This window comes from Pygocentrus nattereri, chromosome 15 (genome assembly GCF_015220715.1).
Source record: "Pygocentrus nattereri isolate fPygNat1 chromosome 15, fPygNat1.pri, whole genome shotgun sequence".
Classification (NCBI taxonomy): Eukaryota; Metazoa; Chordata; class Actinopteri; order Characiformes; family Serrasalmidae; genus Pygocentrus; species Pygocentrus nattereri.
The window spans coordinates 9,843,834-9,860,539 of record NC_051225.1 but is presented as its reverse complement, the minus strand read 5'-3'; the positions used below and the strand labels follow the sequence as shown (position 1 = coordinate 9,860,539).

Here is a 16,706-nt window from a genome sequence, read left to right as displayed (position 1 = left end):
TGGTTCGTTTGGTAAGGTTACAGAAGAATTCAGTAATTTGTGCGTTATGTGTTAAGAAGGGAAAAGTAATAGCTTAAGGGGGGAGGAATGTAGTAAATAGGATTGCAGAACATAATATGTCCACCAGGTGGAACCCTACCTCTTTAGTAACCCACTCAGGGAGTTTACTTACAGTGTTCTAAAAAGGGGCTCGGGGCTCAGTTGTGCTGTACATGTAATGATGAATGCTAGGTTCGAGTAAACGTCAACAATTACTTTAATCCTGTGTCCGTGTCCGTCCTTAAACGAACAAGGATATTACAAATATACAAATACCATTTACATATACAAGTACCATTTTTTTAAAGTGAAATATATGTTTCTACTTTCCAAAATTGACAGAAAGTCTTGCATAAGTGGTTAGAGACTATTCCAAGTACATTTTTCATCCATTCTCCCCCATTCCCACCCTCTGGTGTTTTACAGTCATGTTTTAAATCTAACGGCGGAAGTTGGAAGTGGGCAAAATCGGCTGCATTTTGGCTGCCCAACCCTCCTCCTGAAAATTAGAGGTCAGATTAGAAAATCTCCAGCATGCTCGCTGATGATAAGCAAAGTCTTGAGGATTATGAGTCTGCTTGATCTACAGTAGATGGTGTGGGCAGACTTCAGTGGGGTGGTCTTGAGGTGTCCAGAGAGAACAACCACTATGGCTTAAAATCTGTACTCCAGGTGAGGCTCGAACTCACAACCTCGGCATGGCTTGACGAGCACTGCTTTATAAGTACCGCGCGCTGACCGATTGCGCCACTGGAGCTGCTTTCAAAAGGCTTTCCCTTCCGTAAACAAGGTGCTTAGCACATCTCCAGGGCGAGATCCCTAACCATACACTTCTGTACTTTACCTATTACATTAATGAGTGCACTTCTATGGTATATACATGAGCCAATCAGCCAATTAGCTGCTCCCCTCGCCAACCAATCAGTACTCAATAGCAGCAATGCCAGCGTCCTGCTGCCCAAAACCCCTTTTCTGTAGAAGGACACATACAAGTACCATTTTGTAAAGTGAAATATGTGTTTCTACTTTCCAAAATTGAAAGAAAGTCTTGGATAAGTGGTTAGAGACTATTCCAAGTACAGATTAGAAAATCTCCAGCACACTTGCGGATGATAACCAAAGTCTTGAAGATTTTGATTCTGCTTGATCTACAGTACAGGGTGTGGGCAGACTTCAGTGGGGTGGTCCTGACGTGTCCAGAGAGAACATCCACTATGGCTTAAAAGCTTTGCTCCAGTTGAGGCTTGAACTCACAACCTCGGCATGGCTTGACGAGCACTGCTTTATAAGTACCGCGCGCTGACCGATTGCACCACTGGAGCTTCCTTCAGAAGTCTTTCCATTCCGTAAACAAGGTGCTTAGCACTTCTCGAGGGCGAGATCCCTAACCATACACTTCTGTACTTTACCTACTACATTAATGAGTGCACTTCTCTTGGTATATACATGAGCCAATCAGCCAATTAGCTGCTCCCCTCGCCAACCAATCAGTACTCAATAGCAGCAATGCCAGCGTCCTGCTGCCCAAAACCCCTTTTCTGTAGAAGGACACATACAAGTACCATTTTGTAAAGTGAAATATGTGTTTCTACTTTCCAAAATTGAAAGAAAGTCTTGGATAAGTGGTTAGAGACTATTCCAAGTACAGATTAGAAAATCTCCAGCACACTTGCGGATGATAACCAAAGTCTTGAAGATTTTGAGTTTGCTTGATCTACAGTACAGGGTGTGGGCACACTTCAGTGGGGTGGTCCTGATGTGTCCAGAGAGAATATCCACTATGGCTTAAAATCTTTGCTCCAGGTGAGGCTCGAACTCACAACCTCGGCATGGCTTGACGAGCACTGCTTTATAAGTACCGCGCGCTGACCGATTGCGCCACTGGAGCTGCCTTCAGAAGACTTTCCATTCCGTAAACAAGGTGCTTAGCACTTCTCGAGGGCGAGATCCCTAACCATACACTTCTGTACTTTACCTACTACATTAATGAGTGCACTTCTCTTGGTATATACATGAGCCAATCAGCCAATTAGCTGCTCCCCTCGCCAACCAATCAGTACTCAATAGCAGCAATGCCAGTGTCCTGCTGCCCAAAACCCCTTTTCTGTAGAAGAAGGACACATACAAGTACCATTTTTAAAGTGAAATATATGTTTCTACTTTCCAAAATTGACAGAAAGTCTTGCATAAGTGGTTAGAGACTATTCCAAGTACATTTTTCATCCATTCTCCCCCATTCCCACCCTCTGGTGTTTTACAGTCATGTTTTAAATCTAACGGCGGAAGTTGGAAGTGGGCAAAATCGGCTGTATTTTGGCTGCCCAACCCTCCTCCTGAAAATTAGAGGTCAGATTAGAAAATCTCCAGCACGCTCGCTGATGATAAGCAAAGTCTTGAGGATTATGAGTCTGCTTGATCTACAGTAGATGGTGTGGGCAGACTTCAGTGGGGTGGTCTTGAGGTGTCCAGAGAGAACAACCACTATGGCTTAAAATCTGTACTCCAGGTGAGGCTCGAACTCACAACCTCGGCATGGCTTGACGAGCACTGCTTTATAAGTACCGCGCGCTGACCGATTGCGCCACTGGAGCTGCTTTCAAAAGGCTTTCCCTTCCGTAAACAAGGTGCTTAGCACATCTCCAGGGCGAGATCCCTAACCATACACTTCTGTACTTTACCTACTACATTAATGAGTGCACTTCTGATGGTATATACATGAGCCAATCAGCCAATTAGCTGCTCCCCTCGCCAACCAATCAGTACTCAATAGCAGCAATGCCAGCGTCCTGCTGCCCAAAACCCCTTTTCTGTAGAAGGACACATACAAGTACCATTTTGTAAAGTGAAATATGTGTTTCTACTTTCCAAAATTGAAAGAAAGTCTTGGATAAGTGGTTAGAGACTATTCCAAGTACAGATTAGAAAATCTCCAGCACACTTGCGGATGATAACCAAAGTCTTGAAGATTTTGATTCTGCTTGATCTACAGTACAGGGTGTGGGCAGACTTCAGTGGGGTGGTCCTGACGTGTCCAGAGAGAACATCCACTATGGCTTAAAAGCTTTGCTCCAGGTGAGGCTTGAACTCACAACCTCGGCATGGCTTGACGAGCACTGCTTTATAAGTACCGCGCGCTGACCGATTGCGCCACTGGAGCTTCCTTCAGAAGTCTTTCCATTCCGTAAACAAGGTGCTTAGCACTTCTCGAGGGCGAGATCCCTAACCATACACTTCTGTACTTTACCTACTACATTAATGAGTGCACTTCTCTTGGTATATACATGAGCCAATCAGCCAATTAGCTGCTCCCCTCGCCAACCAATCAGTACTCAATAGCAGCAATGCCAGCGTCCTGCTGCCCAAAACCCCTTTTCTGTAGAAGAAGGACACATACAAGTACCATTTTTAAAGTGAAATATATGTTTCTACTTTCCAAAATTGACAGAAAGTCTTGCATAAGTGGTTAGAGACTATTCCAAGTACATTTTTCATCCATTCTCCCCCATTCCCACCCTCTGGTGTTTTACAGTCATGTTTTAAATCTAACGGCGGAAGTTGGAAGTGGGCAAAATCGGCTGTATTTTGGCTGCCCAACCCTCCTCCTGAAAATTAGAGGTCAGATTAGAAAATCTCCAGCACGCTCGCTGATGATAAGCAAAGTCTTGAGGATTATGAGTCTGCTTGATCTACAGTAGATGGTGTGGGCAGACTTCAGTGGGGTGGTCTTGAGGTGTCCAGAGAGAACAACCACTATGGCTTAAAATCTGTACTCCAGGTGAGGCTCGAACTCACAACCTCGGCATGGCTTGACGAGCACTGCTTTATAAGTACCGCGCGCTGACCGATTGCGCCACTGGAGCTGCCGTCAAAAGGCTTTCCCTTCCGTAAACAAGGTGCTTAGCACATCTCCAGGGCGAGATCCCTAACCATACACTTCTGTACTTTACCTACTACATTAATGAGTGCACTTCTCTTGGTATATACATGAGCCAATCAGCCAATTAGCTGCTCCCCTCGCCAACCAATCAGTACTCAATAGCAGCAATGCCAGCGTCCTGCTGCCCAAAACCCCTTTTCTGTAGAAGAAGGACACATACAAGTACCATTTTTAAAGTGAAATATATGTTTCTACTTTCCAAAATTGACAGAAAGTCTTGCATAAGTGGTTAGAGACTATTCCAAGCACATTTTTCATCCATTCTCCCCCATTCCCACCCTCTGGTGTTTTACAGTCATGTTTTAAATCTAACGGCGGAAGTTGGAAGTGGGCAAAATCGGCTGTATTTTGGCTGCCCAACCCTCCTCCTTAAAATTAGAGGTCAGATTAGAAAATCTCCAGCAGACTCGCTGATGATAAGCAAAGTCTTGAAGATTATGAGTCTGCTTGATCTGCAGCAGATGGTGTGGGCAGACTTCAGTGGGGTGGTCTTGAGGTGTCCAGAGAGAACAACCACTATGGCTTAAAATCTGTACTCCAGGTGAGGCTCGAACTCACAACCTCGGCATGGCTTGACGAGCACTGCTTTATAAGTACCGCGCGCTGACCGATTGCGCCACTGGAGCTGCCTTCAAAAGGCTTTCCCTTCCGTAAACAAGGTGCTTAGCACATCTCCAGGGCGAGATCCCTAACCATACACTTCTGTACTTTACCTACTACATTAATGAGTGCACTTCTCATGGTATATACATGAGCCAATCAGCCAATTAGCTGCTCCCCTCGCCAACCAATCAGTACTCAATAGCAGCAATGCCAGCGTCCTGCTGCCCAAAACCCCTTTTCTGTAGAAGGACACATACAAGTACCATTTTGTAAAGTGAAATATATGTTTCTACTTTCCAAAATTGAAAGAAAGTCTTGGACAAGTGGTTAGAGACTATTCCAAGTACAGATTAGAAAATCTCCAGCACACTTGCGGATGATAACCAAAGTCTTGAAGATTTTGAGTCTGCTTGATCTACAGTACAGGGTGTGGGCAGACTTCAGTGGGGTGGTCCTGACGTGTCCAGAGAGAACATCCACTATGGCTTAAAATCTTTGCTCCAGGTGAGGCTCGAACTCACAACCTCGGCATGGCTTGACGAGCACTGCTTTATAAGTACCGCGCGCTGACCGATTGCGCCACTGGAGCTGCCTTCAGAAGACTTTCCATTCCGTAAACAAGGTGCTTAGCACTTCTCGAGGGCGAGATCCCTAACCATACACTTCTGTACTTTACCTACTACATTAATGAGTGCACTTCTCTTGGTATATACATGAGCCAATCAGCCAATTAGCTGCTCCCCTCGCCAACCAATCAGTACTCAATAGCAGCAATGCCAGCGTCCTGCTGCCCAAAACCCCTTTTCTGTAGAAGAAGGACACATACAAGTACCATTTTTAAAGTGAAATATATGTTTCTACTTTCCAAAATTGACAGAAAGTCTTGCATAAGTGGTTAGAGACTATTCCAAGTACATTTTTCATCCATTCTCCCCCATTCCCACCCTCTGGTGTTTTACAGTCATGTTTTAAATCTAACGGCGGAAGTTGGAAGTGGGCAAAATCGGCTGTATTTTGGCTGCCCAACCCTCCTCCTGAAAATTAGAGGTCAGATTAGAAAATCTCCAGCACGCTCGCTGATGATAAGGAAAGTCTTGAGGGTTATGAGTCTGCTTGATCTACAGTAGATGGTGTGGGCAGACTTCAGTGGCGTGGTCTTGAGGTGTCCAGAGAGAACAACCACTATGGCTTAAAATCTGTACTCCAGGTGAGGCTCGAACTCACAACCTCGGCATGGCTTGACGAGCACTGCTTTATAAGTACCGCGCGCTGACCGATTGCGCCACTGGAGCTGCCTTCAAAAGGCTTTCCCTTCCGTAAACAAGGTGCTTAGCACATCTCCAGGGCGAGATCCCTAACCATACACTTCTGTACTTTACCTACTACATTAATGAGTGCACTTCTCATGGTATATACATGAGCCAATCAGCCAATTAGCTGCTCCCCTCGCCAACCAATCAGTACTCAATAGCAGCAATGCCAGCGTCCTGCTGCCCAAAACCCCTTTTCTGTAGAAGGACACATACAAGTACCATTTTGTAAAGTGAAATATATGTTTCTACTTTCCAAAATTGAAAGAAAGTCTTGGACAAGTGGTTAGAGACTATTCCAAGTACAGATTAGAAAATCTCCAGCACACTTGCGGATGATAACCAAAGTCTTGAAGATTTTGAGTCTGCTTGATCTACAGTACAGGGTGTGGGCAGACTTCAGTGGGGTGGTCCTGACGTGTCCAGAGAGAACATCCACTATGGCTTAAAATCTTTGCTCCAGGTGAGGCTCGAACTCACAACCTCGGCATGGCTTGACGAGCACTGCTTTATAAGCACCGCGCGCTGACCGATTGCGCCACTGGAGCTGCCTTCAGAAGACTTTCCTTTCCGTAAACAAGGTGCTTAGCACTTCTCGAGGGCGAGATCCCTAACCATACACTTCTGTACTTTACCTACTACATTAATGAGTGCACTTCTCATGGTATATACATGAGCCAATCAGCCAATTAGCTGCTCCCCTCGCCAACCAATCAGTACTCAATAGCAGCAATGCCAGCGTCCTGCTGCCCAAAACCCCTTTTCTGTAGAAGAAGGACACATACAAGTACCATTTTTAAAGTGAAATATATGTTTCTACTTTCCAAAATTGACAGAAAGTCTTGCATAAGTGGTTAGAGACTATTCCAAGTACATTTTTCATCCATTCTCCCCCATTCCCACCCTCTGGTGTTTTACAGTCATGTTTTAAATCTAACGGCGGAAGTTGGAAGTGGGCAAAATCGGCTGTATTTTGGCTGCCCAACCCTCCTCCTGAAAATTAGAGGTCAGATTAGAAAATCTCCAGCACGCTCGCTGATGATAAGCAAAGTCTTGAGGATTATGAGTCTGCTTGATCTACAGTAGATGGTGTGGGCAGACTTCAGTGGGGTGGTCTTGAGGTGTCCAGAGAGAACAACCACTATGGCTTAAAATCTGTACTCCAGGTGAGGCTCGAACTCACAACCTCGGCATGGCTTGACGAGCACTGCTTTATAAGTACCACGCGCTGACCGATTGCGCCACTGGAGCTGCCTTCAAAAGGCTTTCCCTTCTGTAAACAAGGTGCTTAGCACATCTCCAGGGCGAGATCCCTAACCATACACTTCTGTACTTTACCTACTACATTAATGAGTGCACTTCTCATGGTATATACATGAGCCAATCAGCCAATTAGCTGCTCCCCTCGCCAACCAATCAGTACTCAATAGCAGCAATGCCAGCGTCCTGCTGCCCAAAACCCCTTTTCTGTAGAAGAAGGACACATACAAGTACCATTTTTAAAGTGAAATATATGTTTCTACTTTCCAAAATTGACAGAAAGTCTTGCATAAGTGGTTAGAGACTATTCCAAGCACATTTTTCATCTATTCTCCCCCATTCCCACCCTCTGGTGTTTTACAGTCATGTTTTAAATCTAACGGCGGAAGTTGGAAGTGGGCAAAATCGGCTGTATTTTGGCTGCCCAACCCTCCTCCTGAAAATTAGAGGTCAGATTAGAAAATCTCCAGCACACTCGCTGATGATAAGCAAAGTCTTGAAGATTATGAGTCTGCTTGATCTGCAGCAGATGGTGTGGGCAGACTTCAGTGGGGTGGTCTTGAGGTGTCCAGAGAGAACAACCACTATGGCTTAAAATCTGTACTCCAGGTGAGGCTCGAACTCACAACCTCGGCATGGCTTGACGAGCACTGCTTTATAAGTACCGCGCGCTGACCGATTGCGCCACTGGAGCTGCCTTCAAAAGGCTTTCCCTTCCGTAAACAAGGTGCTTAGCACATCTCCAGGGCGAGATCCCTAACCATACACTTCTGTACTTTACCTACTACATTAATGAGTGCACTTCTCATGGTATATACATGAGCCAATCAGCCAATTAGCTGCTCCCCTCGCCAACCAATCAGTACTCAATAGCAGCAATGCCAGCGTCCTGCTGCCCAAAACCCCTTTTCTGTAGAAGGACACATACAAGTACCATTTTGTAAAGTGAAATATATGTTTCTACTTTCCAAAATTGAAAGAAAGTCTTGGACAAGTGGTTAGAGACTATTCCAAGTACAGATTAGAAAATCTCCAGCACACTTGCGGATGATAACCAAAGTCTTGAAGATTTTGAGTCTGCTTGATCTACAGTACAGGGTGTGGGCAGACGTCAGTGGGGTGGTCCTGACGTGTCCAGAGAGAACATCCACTATGGCTTAAAATCTTTGCTCCAGGTGAGGCTCGAACTCACAACCTCGGCATGGCTTGACGAGCACTGCTTTATAAGTACCGCGCGCTGACCGATTGCGCCACTGGAGCTGCCTTCAGAAGACTTTCCATTCCGTAAACAAGGTGCTTAGCACTTCTCGAGGGCGAGATCCCTAACCATACACTTCTGTACTTTACCTACTACATTAATGAGTGCACTTCTCTTGGTATATACATGAGCCAATCAGCCAATTAGCTGCTCCCCTCGCCAACCAATCAGTACTCAATAGCAGCAATGCCAGCGTCCTGCTGCCCAAAACCCCTTTTCTGTAGAAGAAGGACACATACAAGTACCATTTTTAAAGTGAAATATATGTTTCTACTTTCCAAAATTGACAGAAAGTCTTGCATAAGTGGTTAGAGACTATTCCAAGTACATTTTTCATCCATTCTCCCCCATTCCCACCCTCTGGTGTTTTACAGTCATGTTTTAAATCTAACGGCGGAAGTTGGAAGTGGGCAAAATCGGCTGTATTTTGGCTGCCCAACCCTCCTCCTGAAAATTAGAGGTCAGATTAGAAAATCTCCAGCACGCTCGCTGATGATAAGGAAAGTCTTGAGGGTTATGAGTCTGCTTGATCTACAGTAGATGGTGTGGGCAGACTTCAGTGGCGTGGTCTTGAGGTGTCCAGAGAGAACAACCACTATGGCTTAAAATCTGTACTCCAGGTGAGGCTCGAACTCACAACCTCGGCATGGCTTGACGAGCACTGCTTTATAAGTACCGCGCGCTGACCGATTGCGCCACTGGAGCTGCCTTCAAAAGGCTTTCCCTTCTGTAAACAAGGTGCTTAGCACATCTCCAGGGCGAGATCCCTAACCATACACTTCTGTACTTTACCTACTACATTAATGAGTGCACTTCTCATGGTATATACATGAGCCAATCAGCCAATTAGCTGCTCCCCTCGCCAACCAATCAGTACTCAATAGCAGCAATGCCAGCGTCCTGCTGCCCAAAACCCCTTTTCTGTAGAAGGACACATACAAGTACCATTTTGTAAAGTGAAATATATGTTTCTACTTTCCAAAATTGAAATAAAGTCTTGGACAAGTGGTTAGAGACTATTCCAAGTACAGATTAGAAAATCTCCAGCACACTTGCGGATGATAACCAAAGTCTTGAAGATTTTGAGTCTGCTTGATCTACAGTACAGGGTGTGGGCAGACGTCAGTGGGGTGGTCCTGACGTGTCCAGAGAGAACATCCACTATGGCTTAAAATCTTTGCTCCAGGTGAGGCTCGAACTCACAACCTCGGCATGGCTTGACGAGCACTGCTTTATAAGTACCGCGCGCTGACCGATTGCGCCACTGGAGCTGCCTTCAGAAGACTTTCCATTCCGTAAACAAGGTGCTTAGCACTTCTCGAGGGCGAGATCCCTAACCATACACTTCTGTACTTTACCTACTACATTAATGAGTGCACTTCTCTTGGTATATACATGAGCCAATCAGCCAATTAGCTGCTCCCCTCGCCAACCAATCAGTACTCAATAGCAGCAATGCCAGCGTCCTGCTGCCCAAAACCCCTTTTCTGTAGAAGAAGGACACATACAAGTACCATTTTTAAAGTGAAATATATGTTTCTACTTTCCAAAATTGACAGAAAGTCTTGCATAAGTGGTTAGAGACTATTCCAAGTACATTTTTCATCCATTCTCCCCCATTCCCACCCTCTGGTGTTTTACAGTCATGTTTTAAATCTAACGGCGGAAGTTGGAAGTGGGCAAAATCGGCTGTATTTTGGCTGCCCAACCCTCCTCCTGAAAATTAGAGGTCAGATTAGAAAATCTCCAGCACGCTCGCTGATGATAAGCAAAGTCTTGAGGATTAGGAGTCTGCTTGATCTACAGTAGATGGTGTGGGCAGACTTCAGTGGGGTGGTCTTGAGGTGTCCAGAGAGAACAACCACTATGGCTTAAAATCTGTACTCCAGGTGAGGCTCGAACTCACAACCTCGGCATGGCTTGACGAGCACTGCTTTATAAGTACCGCGCGCTGACCGATTGCGCCACTGGAGCTGCCTTCAAAAGGCTTTCCCTTCCGTAAACAAGGTGCTTAGCACATCTCCAGGGCGAGATCCCTAACCATACACTTCTGTACTTTACCTACTACATTAATGAGTGCACTTCTCATGGTATATACATGAGCCAATCAGCCAATTAGCTGCTCCCCTCGCCAACCAATCAGTACTCAATAGCAGCAATGCCAGCGTCCTGCTGCCCAAAACCCCTTTTCTGTAGAAGGACACATACAAGTACCATTTTGTAAAGTGAAATATATGTTTCTACTTTCCAAAATTGAAAGAAAGTCTTGGACAAGTGGTTAGAGACTATTCCAAGTACAGATTAGAAAATCTCCAGCACACTTGCGGATGATAACCAAAGTCTTGAAGATTTTGAGTCTGCTTGATCTACAGTAGAGGGTGTGGGCAGACTTCAGTGGGGTGGTCCTGACGTGTCCAGAGAGAACATCCACTATGGCTTAAAATCTTTGCTCCAGGTGAGGCTCGAACTCACAACCTCGGCATGGCTTGACGAGCACTGCTTTATAAGTACCGCGCGCTGACCGATTGCGCCACTGGAGCTGCCTTCAGAAGACTTTCCATTCCGTAAACAAGGTGCTTAGCACTTCTCGAGGGCGAGATCCCTAACCATACACTTCTGTACTTTACCTACTACATTAATGAGTGCACTTCTCATGGTATATACATGAGCCAATCAGCCAATTAGCTGCTCCCCTCGCCAACCAATCAGTACTCAATAGCAGCAATGCCAGCGTCCTGCTGCCCAAAACCCCTTTTCTGTAGAAGAAGGACACATACAAGTACCATTTTTAAAGTGAAATATATGTTTCTACTTTCCAAAATTGACAGAAAGTCTTGCATAAGTGGTTAGAGACTATTCCAAGTACATTTTTCATCCATTCTCCCCCATTCCCACCCTCTGGTGTTTTACAGTCATGTTTTAAATCTAACGGCAGAAGTTGGAAGTGGGCAAAATCGGCTGTATTTTGGCTGCCCAACCCTCCTCCTGAAAATTAGAGGTCAGATTAGAAAATCTCCAGCACGCTCGCTGATGATAAGCAAAGTCTTGAGGATTACGAGTCTGCTTGATCTACAGTAGATGGTGTGGGCAGACTTCAGTGGGGTGGTCTTGAGGTGTCCAGAGAGAACAACCACTATGGCTTAAAATCTGTACTCCAGGTGAGGCTCGAACTCACAACCTCGGCATGGCTTGACGAGCACTGCTTTATAAGTACCGCGCGCTGACCGATTGCGCCACTGGAGCTGCCTTCAAAAGGCTTTCCCTTCCGTAAACAAGGTGCTTAGCACATCTCCAGGGCGAGATCCCTAACCATACACTTCTGTACTTTACCTACTACATTAATGAGTGCACTTCTCATGGTATATACATGAGCCAATCAGCCAATTAGCTGCTCCCCTCGCCAACCAATCAGTACTCAATAGCAGCAATGCCAGCGTCCTGCTGCCCAAAACCCCTTTTCTGTAGAAGGACACATACAAGTACCATATTGTAAAGTGAAATATATGTTTCTACTTTCCAAAATTGAAAGAAAGTCTTGGACAAGTGGTTAGAGACTATTCCAAGTACAGATTAGAAAATCTCCAGCACACTTGCGGATGATAACCAAAGTCTTGAAGATTTTGAGTCTGCTTGATCTACAGTACAGGGTGTGGGCAGACGTCAGTGGGGTGGTCCTGACGTGTCCAGAGAGAACATCCACTATGGCTTAAAATCTTTGCTCCAGGTGAGGCTCGAACTCACAACCTCGGCATGGCTTGACGAGCACTGCTTTATAAGTACCGCGCGCTGACCGATTGCGCCACTGGAGCTGCCTTCAGAAGACTTTCCATTCCGTAAACAAGGTGCTTAGCACTTCTCGAGGGCGAGATCCCTAACCATACACTTCTGTACTTTACCTACTACATTAATGAGTGCACTTCTCTTGGTATATACATGAGCCAATCAGCCAATTAGCTGCTCCCCTCGCCAACCAATCAGTACTCAATAGCAGCAATGCCAGCGTCCTGCTGCCCAAAACCCCTTTTCTGTAGAAGAAGGACACATACAAGTACCATTTTTAAAGTGAAATATATGTTTCTACTTTCCAAAATTGACAGAAAGTCTTGCATAAGTGGTTAGAGACTATTCCAAGTACATTTTTCATCCATTCTCCCCCATTCCCACCCTCTGGTGTTTTACAGTCATGTTTTAAATCTAACGGCGGAAGTTGGAAGTGGGCAAAATCGGCTGTATTTTGGCTGCCCAACCCTCCTCCTGAAAATTAGAGGTCAGATTAGAAAATCTCCAGCACGCTCGCTGATGATAAGCAAAGTCTTGAGGATTATGAGTCTGCTTGATCTACAGTAGATGGTGTGGGCAGACTTCAGTGGGGTGGTCTTGAGGTGTCCAGAGAGAACAACCACTATGGCTTAAAATCTGTACTCCAGGTGAGGCTCGAACTCACAACCTCGGCATGGCTTGACGAGCACTGCTTTATAAGTACCGCGCGCTGACCGATTGCGCCACTGGAGCTGCCTTCAAAAGGCTTTACCTTTCGTAAACAAGGTGCTTAGCACATCTCCAGGGCGAGATCCCTAACCATACACTTCTGTACTTTACCTACTACATTAATGAGTGCACTTCTCATGGTATATACATGAGCCAATCAGCCAATTAGCTGCTCCCTTCGCCAACCAATCAGTACTCAATAGCAGCAATGCCAGCGTCCTGCTGCCCAAAACCCCTTTTCTGTAGAAGGACACATACAAGTACCATTTTTAAAGTGAAATATATGTTTCTACTTTCCAAAATTGAAAGAAAGTCTTGGACAAGTGGTTAGAGACTATTCCAAGTACAGATTAGAAAATCTCCAGCACACTTGCGGATGATAACCAAAGTCTTGAAGATTTTGAGTCTGCTTGATCTACAGTACAGGGTGTGGGCAGACTTCAGTGGGGTGGTCCTGACGTGTCCAGAGAGAACATCCACTATGGCTTAAAATCTTTGCTCCAGGTGAGGCTCGAACTCACAACCTCGGCATGGCTTGACGAGCACTGCTTTATAAGTACCGCGCGCTGACCGATTGCGCCACTGGAGCTGCCTTCAGAAGACTTTCCATTCCGTAAACAAGGTGCTTAGCACTTCTCGAGGGCGAGATCCCTAACCATACACTTCTGTACTTTACCTACTACATTAATGAGTGCACTTCTCTTGGTATATACATGAGCCAATCAGCCAATTAGCTGCTCCCCTCGCCAACCAATCAGTACTCAATAGCAGCAATGCCAGCGTCCTGCTGCCCAAAACCCCTTTTCTGTAGAAGAAGGACACATACAAGTACCATTTTTAAAGTGAAATATATGTTTCTACTTTCCAAAATTGACAGAAAGTCTTGCATAAGTGGTTAGAGACTATTCCAAGTACATTTTTCATCCATTCTCCCCCATTCCCACCCTCTGGTGTTTTACAGTCATGTTTTAAATCTAACGGCGGAAGTTGGAAGTGGGCAAAATCGGCTGTATTTTGGCTGCCCAAGCCTCCTCCTGAAAATTAGAGGTCAGATTAGAAAATCTCCAGCACACTCGCTGATGATAAGCCTGCTTGATCTGCAGCAGATGGTGTGTGCAGACTTCAGTGGGGTGGTCTTGAGGTGTCCAGAGAGAACAACCACTATGGCTTAAAATCTGTACTCCAGGTGAGGCTCGAACTCACAACCTCGGCATGGCTTGACGAGCACTGCTTTATAAGTACCGCGCGCTGACCGATTGCGCCACTGGAGCTGCCTTCAAAAGGCTTTCCCTTCCGTAAACAAGGTGCTTAGCACATCTCCAGGGCGAGATCCCTAACCATACACTTCTGTACTTTACCTACTACATTAATGAGTGCACTTCTCATGGTATATACATGAGCCAATCAGCCAATTAGCTGCTCCCCTCGCCAACCAATCAGTACTCAATAGCAGCAATGCCAGCGTCCTGCTGCCCAAAACCCCTTTTCTGTAGAAGGACACATACAAGTACCATTTTGTAAAGTGAAATATATGTTTCTACTTTCCAAAATTGAAAGAAAGTCTTGGATAAGTGGTTAGAGACTATTCCAAGTACAGATTAGAAAATCTCCAGCACACTTGCGGATGATAACCAAAGTCTTGAAGATTTTGAGTCTTCTTGATCTACAGTACAGGGTGTGGGCAGACTTCAGTGGGGTGGTCCTGACGTGTCCAGAGAGAACATCCACTATGGCTTAAAACCTTTGCTCCAGGTGAGGCTCGAACTCACAACCTCGGCATGGCTTGACGAGCACTGCTTTATAAGTACCGCGCGCTGACCGATTGCGCCACTGGAGCTGCCTTCAGAAGACTTTCCATTCCGTAAACAAGGTGCTTAGCACTTCTCGAGGGCGAGATCCCTAACCATACACTTCTGTACTTTACCTACTACATTAATGAGTGCACTTCTCTTGGTATATACATGAGCCAATCAGCCAATTAGCTGCTCCCCTCGCCAACCAATCAGTACTCAATAGCAGCAATGCCAGCGTCCTGCTGCCCAAAACCCCTTTTCTGTAGAAGAAGGACACATACAAGTACCATTTTTAAAGTGAAATATATGTTTCTACTTTCCAAAATTGACAGAAAGTCTTGCATAAGTGGTTAGAGACTATTCCAAGTACATTTTTCATCCATTCTCCCCCATTCCCACCCTCTGGTGTTTTACAGTCATGTTTTAAATCTAACGGCGGAAGTTGGAAGTGGGCAAAATCGGCTGTATTTTGGCTGCCCAACCCTCCTCCTGAAAATTAGAGGTCAGATTAGAAAATCTCCAGCACGCTCGCTGATGATAAGCAAAGTCTTCAGGGTTATGAGTCTGCTTGATCTACAGTAGATGGTGTGGGCAGACTTCAGTGGGGTGGTCTTGAGGTGTCCAGAGAGAACAACCACTATGGCTTAAAATCTGTACTCCAGGTGAGGCTCGAACTCACAACCTCGGCATGGCTTGACGAGCACTGCTTTATAAGTACCGCGCGCTGACCGATTGCGCCACTGGAGCTGCCTTCAAAAGGCTTTCCCTTCCGTAAACAAGGTGCTTAGCACATCTCCAGGGCGAGATCCCTAACCATACACTTCTGTACTTTACCTACTACATTAATGAGTGCACTTCTCATGGTATATACATGAGCCAATCAGCCAATTAGCTGCTCCCCTCGCCAACCAATCAGTACTCAATAGCAGCAATGCCAGCGTCCTGCTGCCCAAAACCCCTTTTCTGTAGAAGGACACATACAAGTACCATTTTTAAAGTGAAATATATGTTTCTACTTTCCAAAATTGAAAGAAAGTCTTGGACAAGTGGTTAGAGACTATTCCAAGTACAGATTAGAAAATCTCCAGCACACTTGCGGATGATAACCAAAGTCTTGAAGATTTTGAGTCTGCTTGATCTACAGTACAGGGTGTGGGCAGACTTCAGTGGGGTGGTCCTGACGTGTCCAGAGAGAACATCCACTATGGCTTAAAATCTTTGCTCCAGGTGAGGCTCGAACTCACAACCTCGGCATGGCTTGACGAGCACTGCTTTATAAGTACCACGCGCTGACCGATTGCGCCACTGGAGCTGCCTTCAGAAGACTTTCCATTCCGTAAACAAGGTGCTTAGCACTTCTCGAGGGCGAGATCCCTAACCATACACTTCTGTACTTTACCTACTACATTAATGAGTGCACTTCTCTTGGTATATACATGAGCCAATCAGCCAATTAGCTGCTCCCCTCGCCAACCAATCAGTACTCAATAGCAGCAATGCCAGCGTCCTGCTGCCCAAAACCCCTTTTCTGTAGAAGAAGGACACATACAAGTACCATTTTTAAAGTGAAATATATGTTTCTACTTTCCAAAATTGACAGAAAGTCTTGCATAAGTGGTTAGAGACTATTCCAAGTACATTTTTCATCCATTCTCCCCCATTCCCACCCTCTGGTGTTTTACAGTCATGTTTTAAATCTAACGGCGGAAGTTGGAAGTGGGCAAAATCGGCTGTATTTTGGCTGCCCAAGCCTCCTCCTGAAAATTAGAGGTCAGATTAGAAAATCTCCAGCACACTCGCTGATGATAAGCAAAGTCTTGAAGATTATGAGTCTGCTTGATCTGCAGCAGATGGTGTGTGCAGACTTCAGTGGGGTGGTCTTGAGGTGTCCAGAGAGAACAACCACTATGGCTTAAAATCTGTACTCCAGGTGAGGCTCGAACTCACAACCTCGGCATGGCTTGACGAGCACTGCTTTATAAGTACCGCGCGCTGACCGATTGCGCCACTGGAGCTGC

General features: G+C 45.6%; 26 non-coding genes across 26 annotated transcripts; all 26 read right to left on the bottom strand.

Moving 5' to 3' along the window:
* Positions 1 to 703: 703 nt before the first annotated feature.
* On the bottom strand, positions 704 to 796 carry trnai-uau. The gene is given in 2 exon segments: positions 704 to 739; positions 759 to 796. It is a non-coding gene; the product is annotated as a tRNA-Ile (tRNA).
* A 472-nt stretch (positions 797 to 1,268) lies between these two features.
* trnai-uau lies at positions 1,269 to 1,361 on the bottom strand. The gene is given in 2 exon segments: positions 1,269 to 1,304; positions 1,324 to 1,361. It is a non-coding gene; the product is annotated as a tRNA-Ile (tRNA).
* A 473-nt stretch (positions 1,362 to 1,834) lies between these two features.
* Positions 1,835 to 1,927, bottom strand: trnai-uau. The gene is given in 2 exon segments: positions 1,835 to 1,870; positions 1,890 to 1,927. It is a non-coding gene; the product is annotated as a tRNA-Ile (tRNA).
* Positions 1,928 to 2,537: 610 nt separating this feature from the next.
* trnai-uau lies at positions 2,538 to 2,630 on the bottom strand. Its single transcript is given in 2 exon segments — positions 2,538 to 2,573; positions 2,593 to 2,630. It is a non-coding gene; the product is annotated as a tRNA-Ile (tRNA).
* A 473-nt stretch (positions 2,631 to 3,103) lies between these two features.
* On the bottom strand, positions 3,104 to 3,196 carry trnai-uau. The gene is given in 2 exon segments: positions 3,104 to 3,139; positions 3,159 to 3,196. It is a non-coding gene; the product is annotated as a tRNA-Ile (tRNA).
* A 610-nt stretch (positions 3,197 to 3,806) lies between these two features.
* On the bottom strand, positions 3,807 to 3,899 carry trnai-uau. The gene is given in 2 exon segments: positions 3,807 to 3,842; positions 3,862 to 3,899. It is a non-coding gene; the product is annotated as a tRNA-Ile (tRNA).
* Positions 3,900 to 4,509: 610 nt separating this feature from the next.
* trnai-uau lies at positions 4,510 to 4,602 on the bottom strand. The gene is given in 2 exon segments: positions 4,510 to 4,545; positions 4,565 to 4,602. It is a non-coding gene; the product is annotated as a tRNA-Ile (tRNA).
* Positions 4,603 to 5,075: 473 nt separating this feature from the next.
* trnai-uau lies at positions 5,076 to 5,168 on the bottom strand. Its single transcript is given in 2 exon segments — positions 5,076 to 5,111; positions 5,131 to 5,168. It is a non-coding gene; the product is annotated as a tRNA-Ile (tRNA).
* Positions 5,169 to 5,778: 610 nt separating this feature from the next.
* Positions 5,779 to 5,871, bottom strand: trnai-uau. The gene is given in 2 exon segments: positions 5,779 to 5,814; positions 5,834 to 5,871. It is a non-coding gene; the product is annotated as a tRNA-Ile (tRNA).
* A 473-nt stretch (positions 5,872 to 6,344) lies between these two features.
* Positions 6,345 to 6,437, bottom strand: trnai-uau. The gene is given in 2 exon segments: positions 6,345 to 6,380; positions 6,400 to 6,437. It is a non-coding gene; the product is annotated as a tRNA-Ile (tRNA).
* Positions 6,438 to 7,047: 610 nt separating this feature from the next.
* Positions 7,048 to 7,140, bottom strand: trnai-uau. The gene is given in 2 exon segments: positions 7,048 to 7,083; positions 7,103 to 7,140. It is a non-coding gene; the product is annotated as a tRNA-Ile (tRNA).
* A 610-nt stretch (positions 7,141 to 7,750) lies between these two features.
* Positions 7,751 to 7,843, bottom strand: trnai-uau. The gene is given in 2 exon segments: positions 7,751 to 7,786; positions 7,806 to 7,843. It is a non-coding gene; the product is annotated as a tRNA-Ile (tRNA).
* Positions 7,844 to 8,316: 473 nt separating this feature from the next.
* On the bottom strand, positions 8,317 to 8,409 carry trnai-uau. The gene is given in 2 exon segments: positions 8,317 to 8,352; positions 8,372 to 8,409. It is a non-coding gene; the product is annotated as a tRNA-Ile (tRNA).
* Positions 8,410 to 9,019: 610 nt separating this feature from the next.
* Positions 9,020 to 9,112, bottom strand: trnai-uau. The gene is given in 2 exon segments: positions 9,020 to 9,055; positions 9,075 to 9,112. It is a non-coding gene; the product is annotated as a tRNA-Ile (tRNA).
* A 473-nt stretch (positions 9,113 to 9,585) lies between these two features.
* On the bottom strand, positions 9,586 to 9,678 carry trnai-uau. The gene is given in 2 exon segments: positions 9,586 to 9,621; positions 9,641 to 9,678. It is a non-coding gene; the product is annotated as a tRNA-Ile (tRNA).
* Positions 9,679 to 10,288: 610 nt separating this feature from the next.
* On the bottom strand, positions 10,289 to 10,381 carry trnai-uau. Its single transcript is given in 2 exon segments — positions 10,289 to 10,324; positions 10,344 to 10,381. It is a non-coding gene; the product is annotated as a tRNA-Ile (tRNA).
* A 473-nt stretch (positions 10,382 to 10,854) lies between these two features.
* Positions 10,855 to 10,947, bottom strand: trnai-uau. The gene is given in 2 exon segments: positions 10,855 to 10,890; positions 10,910 to 10,947. It is a non-coding gene; the product is annotated as a tRNA-Ile (tRNA).
* Positions 10,948 to 11,557: 610 nt separating this feature from the next.
* trnai-uau lies at positions 11,558 to 11,650 on the bottom strand. Its single transcript is given in 2 exon segments — positions 11,558 to 11,593; positions 11,613 to 11,650. It is a non-coding gene; the product is annotated as a tRNA-Ile (tRNA).
* Positions 11,651 to 12,123: 473 nt separating this feature from the next.
* On the bottom strand, positions 12,124 to 12,216 carry trnai-uau. The gene is given in 2 exon segments: positions 12,124 to 12,159; positions 12,179 to 12,216. It is a non-coding gene; the product is annotated as a tRNA-Ile (tRNA).
* A 610-nt stretch (positions 12,217 to 12,826) lies between these two features.
* trnai-uau lies at positions 12,827 to 12,919 on the bottom strand. The gene is given in 2 exon segments: positions 12,827 to 12,862; positions 12,882 to 12,919. It is a non-coding gene; the product is annotated as a tRNA-Ile (tRNA).
* Positions 12,920 to 13,391: 472 nt separating this feature from the next.
* On the bottom strand, positions 13,392 to 13,484 carry trnai-uau. The gene is given in 2 exon segments: positions 13,392 to 13,427; positions 13,447 to 13,484. It is a non-coding gene; the product is annotated as a tRNA-Ile (tRNA).
* A 589-nt stretch (positions 13,485 to 14,073) lies between these two features.
* trnai-uau lies at positions 14,074 to 14,166 on the bottom strand. The gene is given in 2 exon segments: positions 14,074 to 14,109; positions 14,129 to 14,166. It is a non-coding gene; the product is annotated as a tRNA-Ile (tRNA).
* A 473-nt stretch (positions 14,167 to 14,639) lies between these two features.
* On the bottom strand, positions 14,640 to 14,732 carry trnai-uau. The gene is given in 2 exon segments: positions 14,640 to 14,675; positions 14,695 to 14,732. It is a non-coding gene; the product is annotated as a tRNA-Ile (tRNA).
* A 610-nt stretch (positions 14,733 to 15,342) lies between these two features.
* Positions 15,343 to 15,435, bottom strand: trnai-uau. Its single transcript is given in 2 exon segments — positions 15,343 to 15,378; positions 15,398 to 15,435. It is a non-coding gene; the product is annotated as a tRNA-Ile (tRNA).
* Positions 15,436 to 15,907: 472 nt separating this feature from the next.
* On the bottom strand, positions 15,908 to 16,000 carry trnai-uau. Its single transcript is given in 2 exon segments — positions 15,908 to 15,943; positions 15,963 to 16,000. It is a non-coding gene; the product is annotated as a tRNA-Ile (tRNA).
* A 610-nt stretch (positions 16,001 to 16,610) lies between these two features.
* trnai-uau lies at positions 16,611 to 16,703 on the bottom strand. Its single transcript is given in 2 exon segments — positions 16,611 to 16,646; positions 16,666 to 16,703. It is a non-coding gene; the product is annotated as a tRNA-Ile (tRNA).
* Between the last annotated feature and the right edge of the window lie 3 nt (positions 16,704 to 16,706).